Below are 11,504 nucleotides of genomic sequence, written 5' to 3' on the forward strand. Positions count from 1 at the left end.
TGTTATTTTCCTTGCCTCAGGTCCAAGTTTTATATATATATGTCTCTCTCTGGGGAAAAGGGAGGGAGAAAGAGAGTGAAAAAATATTGGGTACCTTGGGCCAGGTGTCCATCTCTAATCCAATCAGCTAATGGACATTTAACAGTGGAGCAAGTACTCAGAGAAGACTTTTGTTTAATATGTAATATATTATGAGAGGTACACAAGTTTTTATTACAAATAAGTACTTCAAAATTTTTCTAAAGAAGCACTTTACTAAGAATTATGAATAGTCTCTTTCTAATCTTTGTTACTGTATTCATTTTCTTAGAAAATCTTTTTATTTCCCATGTATAGAGAAAGTAACCTTCCTCACAATATGTATAAATGGTTGCAAATACTAAGATACAAGTTAATAAATTTGAACTGTTGATCTGATAAGATATTGTGACACTGCAATTCTAAAAATATTAAAAACAAATGGATTGGTATGCTACAAACACAGGCTGTTATCTATGTATAAACAATAAAATAATAATGTGCCAGGGAGCAATATGCAGTTAAATTAAGCATAAAACAGATGTGCAATAAGTATGCATCAATAGCATTGAGACTGTAATGTTGATATATTTACATTTCCAATAAATTATACCCTCAAATATTCTGTTGTTTTGCATGTAACCAACATTCCTTGCAGGTAGAAAATAGTACTTTCTTTCATTTTGGCATCTTCTATAGGGATCATGTTAATAATTTCAGAAATCCTTCTAATAACATAGTTTGACTATAAAGTTTATTTTCAGACAACTGACTATTTTGTTCATACCAAGATTCTCACCTGTGACCTAGCAATATAATCAACAGTTTAAGTCTCACAATGATATGACAAGAAATTGCACATAGAGCCTGTTACCATTTCCCTTTCTTTATCATTGTAAGCAATGGTTGAGGAATAGAACTCAAATCAGCTTAGTAGGGAACCTATAGGACTTTTCTTCTTCTACTATAATCAGTCAGCTCTCCCTATGACAGGGGCACAAAGAATCTTTGTTATCAAGAATAAAATGAGAAAAAAAAAAAGAATAAAATGAGGGGTGCCTGAGTGGCTCAATCGGTTAAGCAGTGAAGTGTCTGACTCCTGACTTTGGCTCAGGTCATGATCTAAGGGAGCCCTGTGTCAGGCTTCATGCTCAGCAGAGTCTGCTTGACCTTCTCCCTCTGCTCCTCCCCCTGGGCTCACCCTCACTCTCTCTCTTTCAAATAAATAAATATTTTTTTTTTTTTAAGATTTTATTGATTTATTCAACAGAGAGAGAGAGAGAGATCACAAGTAGGCAGAGAAGCAGGCAGAGAGAGAGGGGGGAAGCAGGCTCCCCGCTGTGCAGAGAGCCCGATGTGGGGCTCGATCCCAGGACCCTGAGATCATGACCCGAGCTGAAGGCAGAGGCTTAACCCACTGAGCCACCCAGGCGCCCCTCAAATAAATAAATATTTTAAAAAAAGAATAAAATGAGAAAAAGGAAGGCTCCCTCATCCACCACCCATTGACACCATAGACTGACCTCAACTTTAATCTATAAATATTGTGAAATTATTGTTTAGAAATGATTATTATGTATGCAAATTATAAAATGGGATATTCTTGAAATAAAGACCTGAGTTTATCTCTGTTAACAACTAATATGGGAGAAAAGGATACTATATTTATCAGTGTTATAAAGTTGAAGCATAAAATGAAGAGTGGATGGAGATAGTGCCCAGAGGACAGTTATTTGAATTATCAAATAAGAGCCAGTATATGTAAAGCCAGAAAACCAGGCCGCTCAGTAAATGTAAATGGATTAGGAGGTCTTAAAGGGCAAATGGGGAAGACAGGATCCTCATTAAAATTGGAGATTCCCAACTGGGACAAATAGTGCAAGTATCAATAACCTGTTTCCTGGCTTTACACATAGATAATGACTTTGAACAAGATGTTCCAAAAATGGGATTGTTCCATGAGAGTTACACATATTATTTTTTTAAAGATTTTATTTATTTATTTCACAGAGAGAGAGATCACAAGTAGGCAGAGAAGCAGGCAGAGAGAGGAGGAAGCAGGCAGACAGAGGGGGAAGCAGGCTCCCTGCTGAGCAGAGAGCCAGATGTGGGGCTCGATCCCAGGACCCTGACATCACGACCTGAGCTGAAGGCAGAGGCTTAAACCACTGAGCCACCCAGGAGCCCCGAGTTACACATATTTCTTACTTATCTCCCAATCCCTTGAAAAGTTTTGCAGACAGGAGCCCCTTACTCTCACTGGTGCCAAGCAAACCAGCACTGATTTGTTCCACCCACCCATCTCACCCTCCCTATCTCTCTCTATCCATCTCACTCTCTCTTTCTCTATCTTCCTTCTCTTCCACTCTTCTCTGTTCTTTTTTTTATTCGTTGGTTTGTTTGTTTTAATTTCCACATGGGGTGGGGTAGAGAAACTAAAAAGCCACTTAGAGATTAGAGAGCTACAATTCAAAGTCACTGCCTCTTCTTTTATCTCAGTTTTGTTCCTAATTACTCTCAGAATAAAATTATCTATCCCAGGCTACATAAATAACCTTAATTAATATCCTGTAATTCTATTATAAAGCAGTAAAATTAGATACTCTTATAGATTCTTTCATAATAAAATAGAAACAATATAGTATTCAGAGGTGGTTTTTCACTGTTTAATATGAGAGAAATTTAGACAATATTTGGAAAGTTTAACTTTTCATACTTGCATACTAGCAAATGCAAACTAATACAGCTGAAAGGAAGTGCAAATACAAGGGTTTAAGAGTCTAAAATACAAAGAATTGAACATGGTGGTAGTGGGAACAAAGGGTAGAGGCAGCAATAGGTCAATGTTAATCAGGCTATATTCATAGAGAGGTTGAGTCCAGATTTGCACTTGCAGGGGAGAGTGTGTCTTTATTCAAAAACAGAGATGAGCAAGCTTGGAGGAGTCCTCTTCCTTTTTTTCGCCTCTTATGTTTCATTGAATTAACTGTTTTGTTTTGTTTTCTTCAGGATCTACAAGGGTTTTCTTAAAATTCTCTGGACACCTGCTTTTCTTAAGTTTGTCTCTGAAGCATTGGTCTGGGTATATTCCAGATTAACTTGATCTAGCAGTCCCTGTGTCCCCTTGTTATAGATTGGAGTTGTTTTTCAATCTGGCCCTTAAGAACTCGAGAGAGAGAGAGAGTTAGGGAGAGAGAGAGAGAGTCAAATAGAAGGATGATCTTCCCTGATAAGCCATTCTTTTATACTTTGCAAACCAGGTAATGGCCCTGCAGTAGGTCTATGAAGAAGATAATACTCACTCCTCAGGTCTTTTTTTGTTTGTTTGTTTGTTTAGTCTTCCCTCCAACCTCTCCCTCCACATACACATTTTCTCCTTGAAACCAAAGGCAAATAATAGTTTTCTTTTTTTTTATGAATATTCTTTCCTGTTTTATATCAGAGAGAAGAACAAAACACTAGAAAATCTGAGATATTTAGCACATTCCTGTACTAAGAAAACAACAACCACAACAACAAATATATATATATATATATATATACAAAATCCTCCATTTAATCCCGACATTCATCTTTCTCAAAGGCTTTAGTTGAGGATACACACAGCAGGGCAATTTTTTTTTCACTTCCTGTAAGAACCTGAACTTTTATCTTCCTCTGACAGGCCAGCCCTAAACGCATTAACTTAACAAATGTCCAAAAAGAGAGAGACTGGGTCAGAAGTAAAACACTCACCCTGGACTCCTTTCCTTTCTTTGTGAAGTTTTTGCTTTACAGAGTAATTACTCAATGCAGCTACAGAAAAAGTTTCTGTTGCAAACTGACCTAAGCTAATTTGATCATGCACAACTCTTAGGTTCTTCTCTGTAGATAAGGGTTGTCATAAAGAAGTTTGAGGTGAGTGAGGTTTACTTACTTTCTTCAGTCTTCACTGCCAAGTTATAATGGAAGCAAGTATAAGACCAAATTCTGCCACAAATACATTAATTAAACATTAGCAAGCAGACAGAAACTGATCATAAATCTGTTCTGTAAGTTCTGTAAAGGCTTAGCTCTCTGTCATTTTAGGTGCCGTTACCACTACCTTTCAAGAAAGGAAACTCAAGGCAGATACAACACTCACTATTCCAGAGGCATAAGTTTTTGTCTACAGTCAACATCAGGCCACAAGATATTTTCTAGAACATAGATTAGTGGCTCAAACTGGGATCCACTTGATGGGAATGCCTCACTGGATTCTAAAACACTCATCAGATCTGAAGATAAATGCTAAAATATTTTAGCCAATATTTATATTTGTATCTTGAAGACCTTTCATTTCTCTAGCAAGAGCCCATTTGTAATAATCAATCATGGTAATTAACAAGCAATGAATTTCACCAATAGAAGACTATTTCTGACATTCTGTGTAATTAGCAAAAGCCTTAGGTATTGAGAGAAGTAGAAAAACAGAAGCACTTGAAAAAATCTGGCTGTGGAGTCTAGCCTTTCTGAGAGAAGCTACTTGACAACCCGTGGAATATGGATTAGCCCTGCCCTAATCTGATCATTGTAGATTTTTAATTTGAAAACCAATTGCCCCCCTAAATTGAAATACAATCTGGATAACATATACATAATATCATACTATCTATGCTGAGGTATTTTAACATGTTATAAAAATTGCAGCATTTAGCTGTCAAAGGAATAACATACTAAGTTAAAAACCAGAATGCTACCTTCTTTGAAAGGAAAAGTATTTTCTTGACTGGTTAGAGGATGATCTGAGAGCTCAGTCTTAGTGGGATTAGAGTAGTGAACCTTAAGACCTTTTCAACCCTACAGTTCTCATGTAAAATTATTGCCCTTAACTATATTGAGAGCTATGTTAACAGAAACTTTGCAGTGGCTCTAAGGAAATAGGATCACAAATATTTCCTCAAAGGCAGCTACCCCACTACACTTTCAGTAGGGTAAATTTGAGTTTTTATTCTAGTGTCAGTGGTAGGTATATATATTGGTTGTGCAAAAGATTTTGGGGTTCTAGTTGTTGTTTTATCATCTTTGGCCTGTGGTAAGTCTCTGTATTATCAGTGAGTTTAGAGTTAAAATTCAACCATATTTTGTTTTACTAACAATGCCCAAAAACCACTGGAGGCACCATAGACTTCTTCCTCATTTGCTCTGCTGGTCAGTGGTAGATGTAATCTTCATTGTGGTCACAGAACATTATTTAAATTGTCCTCTCAGAGCCTAGTGCACCTTGTAGTGGCAAATGCAACTCCTTGCTGGTTCCTCCCTTTGTTCCCTCCCTTTCACCACTAATACTACCATCATCAACAAAACATACAAAAACAATTTAGTACTGCACTGCAGTTAAATTTCAAACACCAAACCGAAGTTTCTTAGCTGAAGTTTATGGTAGACAGTTTCACTCTAAAGCTAGTAATAGTAAAAACTATAAAAGTGGAAGTTCATGACTTGACTCAGCAAGTACTTTATTGTACCTCCCTCTTTCCTACCTACCAAACCCAGAAAATCACAGACAGATACAAAGGGAGAAATCTATGGTTATTTTATCAACTCTACACTGGCACACTTACTATTGCAGATTACACTGGCTCACTTACTACTGAAGATAAATGTGTCATCTACACGGGCCAGAAAAGTTCCAACCAACTCTCTTGATATGTAGTCAGATAGAATTCCAATGCAAAAGCAATCTTTAAAGTTATTCCATCTAAGTGGTTTACTGTAAACTTTTATCCATTCAGTTAGATATATACATAAGCAGGATTTACACTATTTCCCAACTGTCAGACTCTGTCCAGGGAAAGGTTCTTACCTTCCTATTTGCTCCCAGAGATAACCTGCCAAGATTCTCAGTGTCCTGAGTCATTGCCAAGGTACAAGGTTCTTAGTATTTCTGATAATTTCCTTCTAAGAACTATCTCCACCTTTAATGTAAATGTAGCAATTTTGTTAGAAACATTCTTTTTTTCACATCATTCTTAAATGAAGGTGGAGTTATTACAAATGTTAAACACATAAAGAATGGAGTCTTCAATGAATAAGGATTGTCTCTCAAAGCTCTAACACAAAAATTTTAAACTTTTAAAGAGATTTAAAACAGTTACTGAAAGCCGAAAGTCAGGGCACAAACCCATTCTATCACTTGATAAGGGGGAAAAAACTCTTGAATAAGTCCACTCCCCTTTCAATGCACTTTAGCACTTCATCTGACTGGCTGACTCCACAGATGAGCCTTGGTTTGTCCTCTAGCAGATTTGCAGTGACTGATGACAACAAGTACAGTCTAGTTTCTAGGCTTTCTGGATTCCTTGGAAGCCATCCAGAAGGAAACCACCTATTGGCTGTTCGGTTATATCTCGTGCTGACCTCAGCCTCTCCCCCATCACATCTCTACCTCCAATAACTCCAATGGTGGCACTTTTTTGAAGAACCTCTGACTCTTCCTGTAGCCATAGATGATTATCCAGGAATAGACGCAATCAATCAATAGACTTTCTGGCTCTTTTAATGGGAGTGGCTCGCAAGACATCTCTCCATCTGAGAGACACTGGAACCAGTCTGGCTGTAGGGCCTGCTGAATTGTCATGAACTTAGAAGTAGGTATTTCCACTCATCATCCAATACCCCATATAGACACATACTTGTTCCTTACATAACCGGTTGGACAGGGGCTGACTGAATCATGCAGGGAACAGTACGGGAGCAATTCTGGCATGCCTATAAAGTTTCCAATTCCTTCCTTCTATTGTGCCAAGGATTCATGGTGTTCTACCAATGAGAACCATATAAGCTGAGCCATAGCAGAAAGCTTATGGATACTATGCAGCATCTGATGGGTCAGGTGTGAGGCGGAGCTGGTCTTGGTGTGCAGAGGCAGGTTGGAATGTCCATGGTGTTGTACCCTGTTTTGTCCAGGTTTTTTTTTCTAATTTTTCCTAGTTGACAGCAATTAACTAACTACCTTGGTAAGACTCAGCTTCATCCTAAGAGATTCCTTTATGTCCTGCACACCTCCCAATTTGTTTTGGTCTTGAGACCCCTCAAACTTCTCATAGGTCTCTAACTAGGCTCACATCTCCATGGAATGTGGGGATCACACATTGGTCCTATGATTAGTTGGCCTAGGGCACACACCTTAATTTGACCACATGATATATGTGTAGCTTGTCTCCCCAGAGCCCATGCAATTGCCTATCCTGAGTTGAAAGTTTGTCTAGATGCTTTTGTCTGGTCATATAGATCCACTGTGGTCTGCCTTTCAGGCTCATTAATAGTCTAACTACATAATAACTGTAGCCCCATCACTTGGGGAGATTCATTCACCATGTGCTCACTTGGACAGAGCCCTGGCCAGATAACTGGAAGACTGGATTTCAGTTCTACTCAGCTGTGACACCTGGGCAAATCACTTAACCTCTCCATGCCTATTTCCTTCTGAACAAAGAAGGATAAGCATGGTGGGTAGGACTACATGAACTTCCAAGGTTCTATCCAGCTGTAATGTTAGAGGACCAAAAAGTTTTAGATTACAGTCATAGCCTTCTTGTGTCCTTGTTTACTGATCACTATTGACCTGATGATAAATGCATTGGTGCCAGCAATCAGGCAACAGTAGAGATATTTGAGAACCTACAAACAGGCATGACCTGTGAACTTTGAAGTGGCTGGTGAATTAGCATCAGCAGATCCTGAGGCTAGAAAGAACTTCCTGTGTTTTCTCTGATTCTATTAATTTTTCCTGCTCTCACCAAAGGAATGACATTCATGTTGATGGTGTGACAGCTGATTTTTATTTTCTCTGGGCTGTTCTGTATTTGTCAGGTTTTCTGTAAGAATACATACACACATAAGTTTTGTAAAAACAGCCAACAGAACAAAAAAAATGCCTTTGCTTTGGTAGGAGCATGGGATATATTTGTTTTAAATTTTTAGGTTATATTTTGTTATTTGTTCATTTCAGGGGGCATTACTGGATATTATTTTTAATTATTATGTGGTTACTGTGTTTTTATGTGTTAAGTATCTATATTTTTTTTTCTTTTCCTAATGGTTTAGGAATATCCATGACATTCCTATAATCTCTCCTTCATGAATGCTAAGGGTAGTTATGAAAGAGTTTTTGCTCTCAAGGATCTGCTTGCTTTGAAATACGTTGGATTATACTTATTCATATATTTATATTCCTGTTCAATGACAAATCAACTGTTGGAAGAGTATTAATATCCAAGAATCCATATAAAATTTATGAGTTTTATTTATGTTCAAAACACCAAATATTCTGCTCAGCATTGTACATTTTTCTGGGTATTTTTCTTATTAACACGTTTGAAAAAAAATTGTTTTTTTTCCTTTAATGTAAGTCTATTAAAGTCAATAGCCAATAAACATTTTAATTAAAAAATAAAAAATTGGTTGTTTTTAATTAGAGAGGGAGGGGCAAGATGGTGGAGAAATAGGAGACCCTGTTTCAACCAGTCCCCTAAAGTGAGCTAATTATCTACCAGACCACTGAACACCCACGAAATCAGCCTGAGATGTAAGATTATACACTTCTGGATCTCTATGGGGGAAGAAGACACCAGTGGAGAGGTAAAGTGGAGTGGGAACATTCCAACTGATACTGGAGGATAAACAGAAGGGGGAGGAAGTCACTAGAAATGACCCATTGGAAAGTAATACCCCAATACAAAAGTGACCTGTGATTGGGGATCAGTATTAATTTGGATTCTGGTTAAAAACACTCAAAAAGACCAAGAGATCTTAAGGGGCAACTGGTGGAATTGGGCGGTCATGGGCATGGGCCTAAGCCCATGGACCCAAGACAGCCACCACCAGTGACCACCCATGCCAGAGAGAGTGTGGCAGAGCCCCTGGGATTGCATGGCTGACACCACCACTGGGCTGGGGGCACTCCCACCCCAGCATGAGGGAGTCTGGTGATGGTGCCAGCCTGTTCTCTAGAGCTACAGCCTTTTGTGCTCTGTGTGCACTGCATGACCAGAGTCTGAACCACGCTCCCTACCTGCACCTGAGAGAGCTCTGTGTGGGTGCTAGCCAGTGGTCACTAGGACCAGCCAAGGCTCTGGATGCTCCCAGCCCAGGCGTGAAGGAACTCAGCATGAAATCTCTGGTCGGGATCTCTCAGGGGACAGGGACCCGCACAACCCTGAGGTCTGGACTCCAGAGAGCAGTCCCAGCAAAGGAAGCCACCAGAAACGGGCTCCCTGGACCAATATTCCTCACAGCTTGAGTGGCACAGGGGTGCAGAGACAAGTGGGCACTTTGGGCAACCCCTGAGAAGGTGGATGGGGATGAGCACTGCCTTTGGGAGGTTGCATGCTTCAGCAGAATTTGCAGAGGGGGAGTCTGTCTGTTCTGGACCACCCAGAGGGGAGCAGACTGAGGCTTCTCTCTGAGACAGAGGTCTGGGTGCAGATTGCTTTCCACTAAACCTCTGAAAAGCCGCAAAAAGTCACACACACACACACACACACACACACACAAAAACCCTTCAGAAAATAAAAGCTTGAACAACAACTTTCCACAGAGACCAGCCCCTTGACAGGGAGCAGAAGGATTCAACCTAAGCAAGACTGCCTGAAAAACAACACGGCAGGCTTCTCCCCCAGAAAGCCAGCCAAGAGTATGGCAGGACAACCACCACAGGGTGCCCATAAAACTGTAAGGCTCCAATATCAGGGGAAAACAATACATTAAGCTCCCAGTATTGCCCTAAAACCTGTATATTTCATAGATAGAACTTTTATTTTTAATTTGTTATCACTATTCTTATTCTTTTTAAGTTTTTTAACCTACTTACCAATACAACTAGAGGTTTAATACAACACACCATAATAACCTTTTAACTTGAACTTTTTTCACACGTATACCTGTGCTTTTCTTTTTTATTTTCTATTTTTTAATATACATATAGATATAAGCTTCAAGGTAATCCTCTTTCCCTAATCAATACTACCCCTATATATAAACAAGTTTTAATCTCCTTTTATCTCTGGAAAGTTAAGTGATTTAACAAAGATATCAAGATACACCCAGGAAGAATCAAAATAAACTTCCTCGCCCATATCCAGAATTTATAACCACCCTCCCATCTTTTTCTTCTGTCAGTGTTTCTGTAAATTTGTTTTTGTTCTGGTATTATATAAATCTTATCCTTGGGGTTCATTTTGCCTGGGTTCTTTTTTGTTCATTGCCATTTATTTTGTCAGTATTTCTGTTTGTATACCTTATAAATCTTACCTTTGGGGCCCATTCTGACTGGGTCATCTCTTTTTTTTTTTTTCTCTCTCTCTTTTTTCTTTTTTTTTTTTTTATTTCATTTTAGGAGTGACTTCAGACTTCTCTGAAGCATTCCAGGGTTCACATTGCCTGGATCATGGTTGATATATTCATCTATACATCCCCTCAACCACCTATCAACAAAATGGTTAGGAGGAGGAATACCCAACAGAGGGAAAGTTCAGAAAATGTGCCCTTTCCATCAGAACTATTGGATGTGGACATAAACAGTATGTCAGAAAGGGAATTCAGGGTAATAATTATCCAGGCAATGGCTAGATTGGAGAAAACTATTAGTGACAACATAGAATCCCTAAGGGCAGAAGTGAAATCCACACAGGAAGAAGTTAAAAATGCAATCAATGAGATACAGTCTAATCTAAATACTCTAACAGCTAGGGTTACTGAGGCAGAATACAGAATTAGTGATCTAGAGGACAAACTGATAGAGAAAAAGGATCAGCAGGAGGTATAGAAGAAACAGCTTAGAAACCATGAAAACAGAATTAGGGAAATAAATGATGACATGAAACATTCCAATGTCAGAATTATTAGGACCGCTGAGGTGGTGGAGGAAGAGAGAAGACTAGAAGATATAGTTGAATAAATTCTGTGTGAAAATTTCCCTCTCTGGGGAATGGAACAAGTGTTTGTGTCCTAGAAGCAGAAAGACCATCCCCCATTATCAAAAAATCTAGAAATATCTCAAGACACTTGATTGTGAGAATGACAAATCATAATTTTAGACAAGAGCTCCTGAGGGCAACTAGGGGGAAGAGATTCCTTATGTACAGAGGAAGATCCATCAGAATAACATCAGGCCTGTCTACAGAAACCTGGCAAGCCAGAAAGGGCTGGCAAGACATATTCAGGACACTAATTGAGAAGAACATGGAGCCAATAATACTTTAATCAGCAAGGTTGACATTCAAAATGGATGGAGAGATAAAGAGTTTTCAACACAGCAAGGTTTAAAAGAGTATGTGACCACCAAAACAGCACTACAAGAAATAAAAGAAGAAAGAACCCAAGAGTAACACAGAACAGAAATTTACACAGATAATCCATAGAAACAATGATTTCACAGGCAACATGATGTCAATAAAAACGTGTCATCCAATAATCACTCTTTTTTTTTATTTTATTTTTTATAAACATATAATATCTTTTTATCC

The 11,504-nt window shown here is 38.6% G+C and overlaps 1 pseudogene; it reads right to left on the reverse strand.

Moving 5' to 3' along the window:
* Positions 1-6,130: 6,130 nt before the first annotated feature.
* Positions 6,131-7,012, reverse strand: LOC111157239 (annotated as a pseudogene).
* Between the last annotated feature and the right edge of the window lie 4,492 nt (positions 7,013-11,504).

This window comes from Enhydra lutris, unplaced genomic scaffold (assembly GCF_002288905.1).
Source record: "Enhydra lutris kenyoni isolate GAN:26980312 unplaced genomic scaffold, ASM228890v2 scaffoldscaffold53, whole genome shotgun sequence".
Classification (NCBI taxonomy): domain Eukaryota; kingdom Metazoa; phylum Chordata; class Mammalia; order Carnivora; family Mustelidae; genus Enhydra; species Enhydra lutris.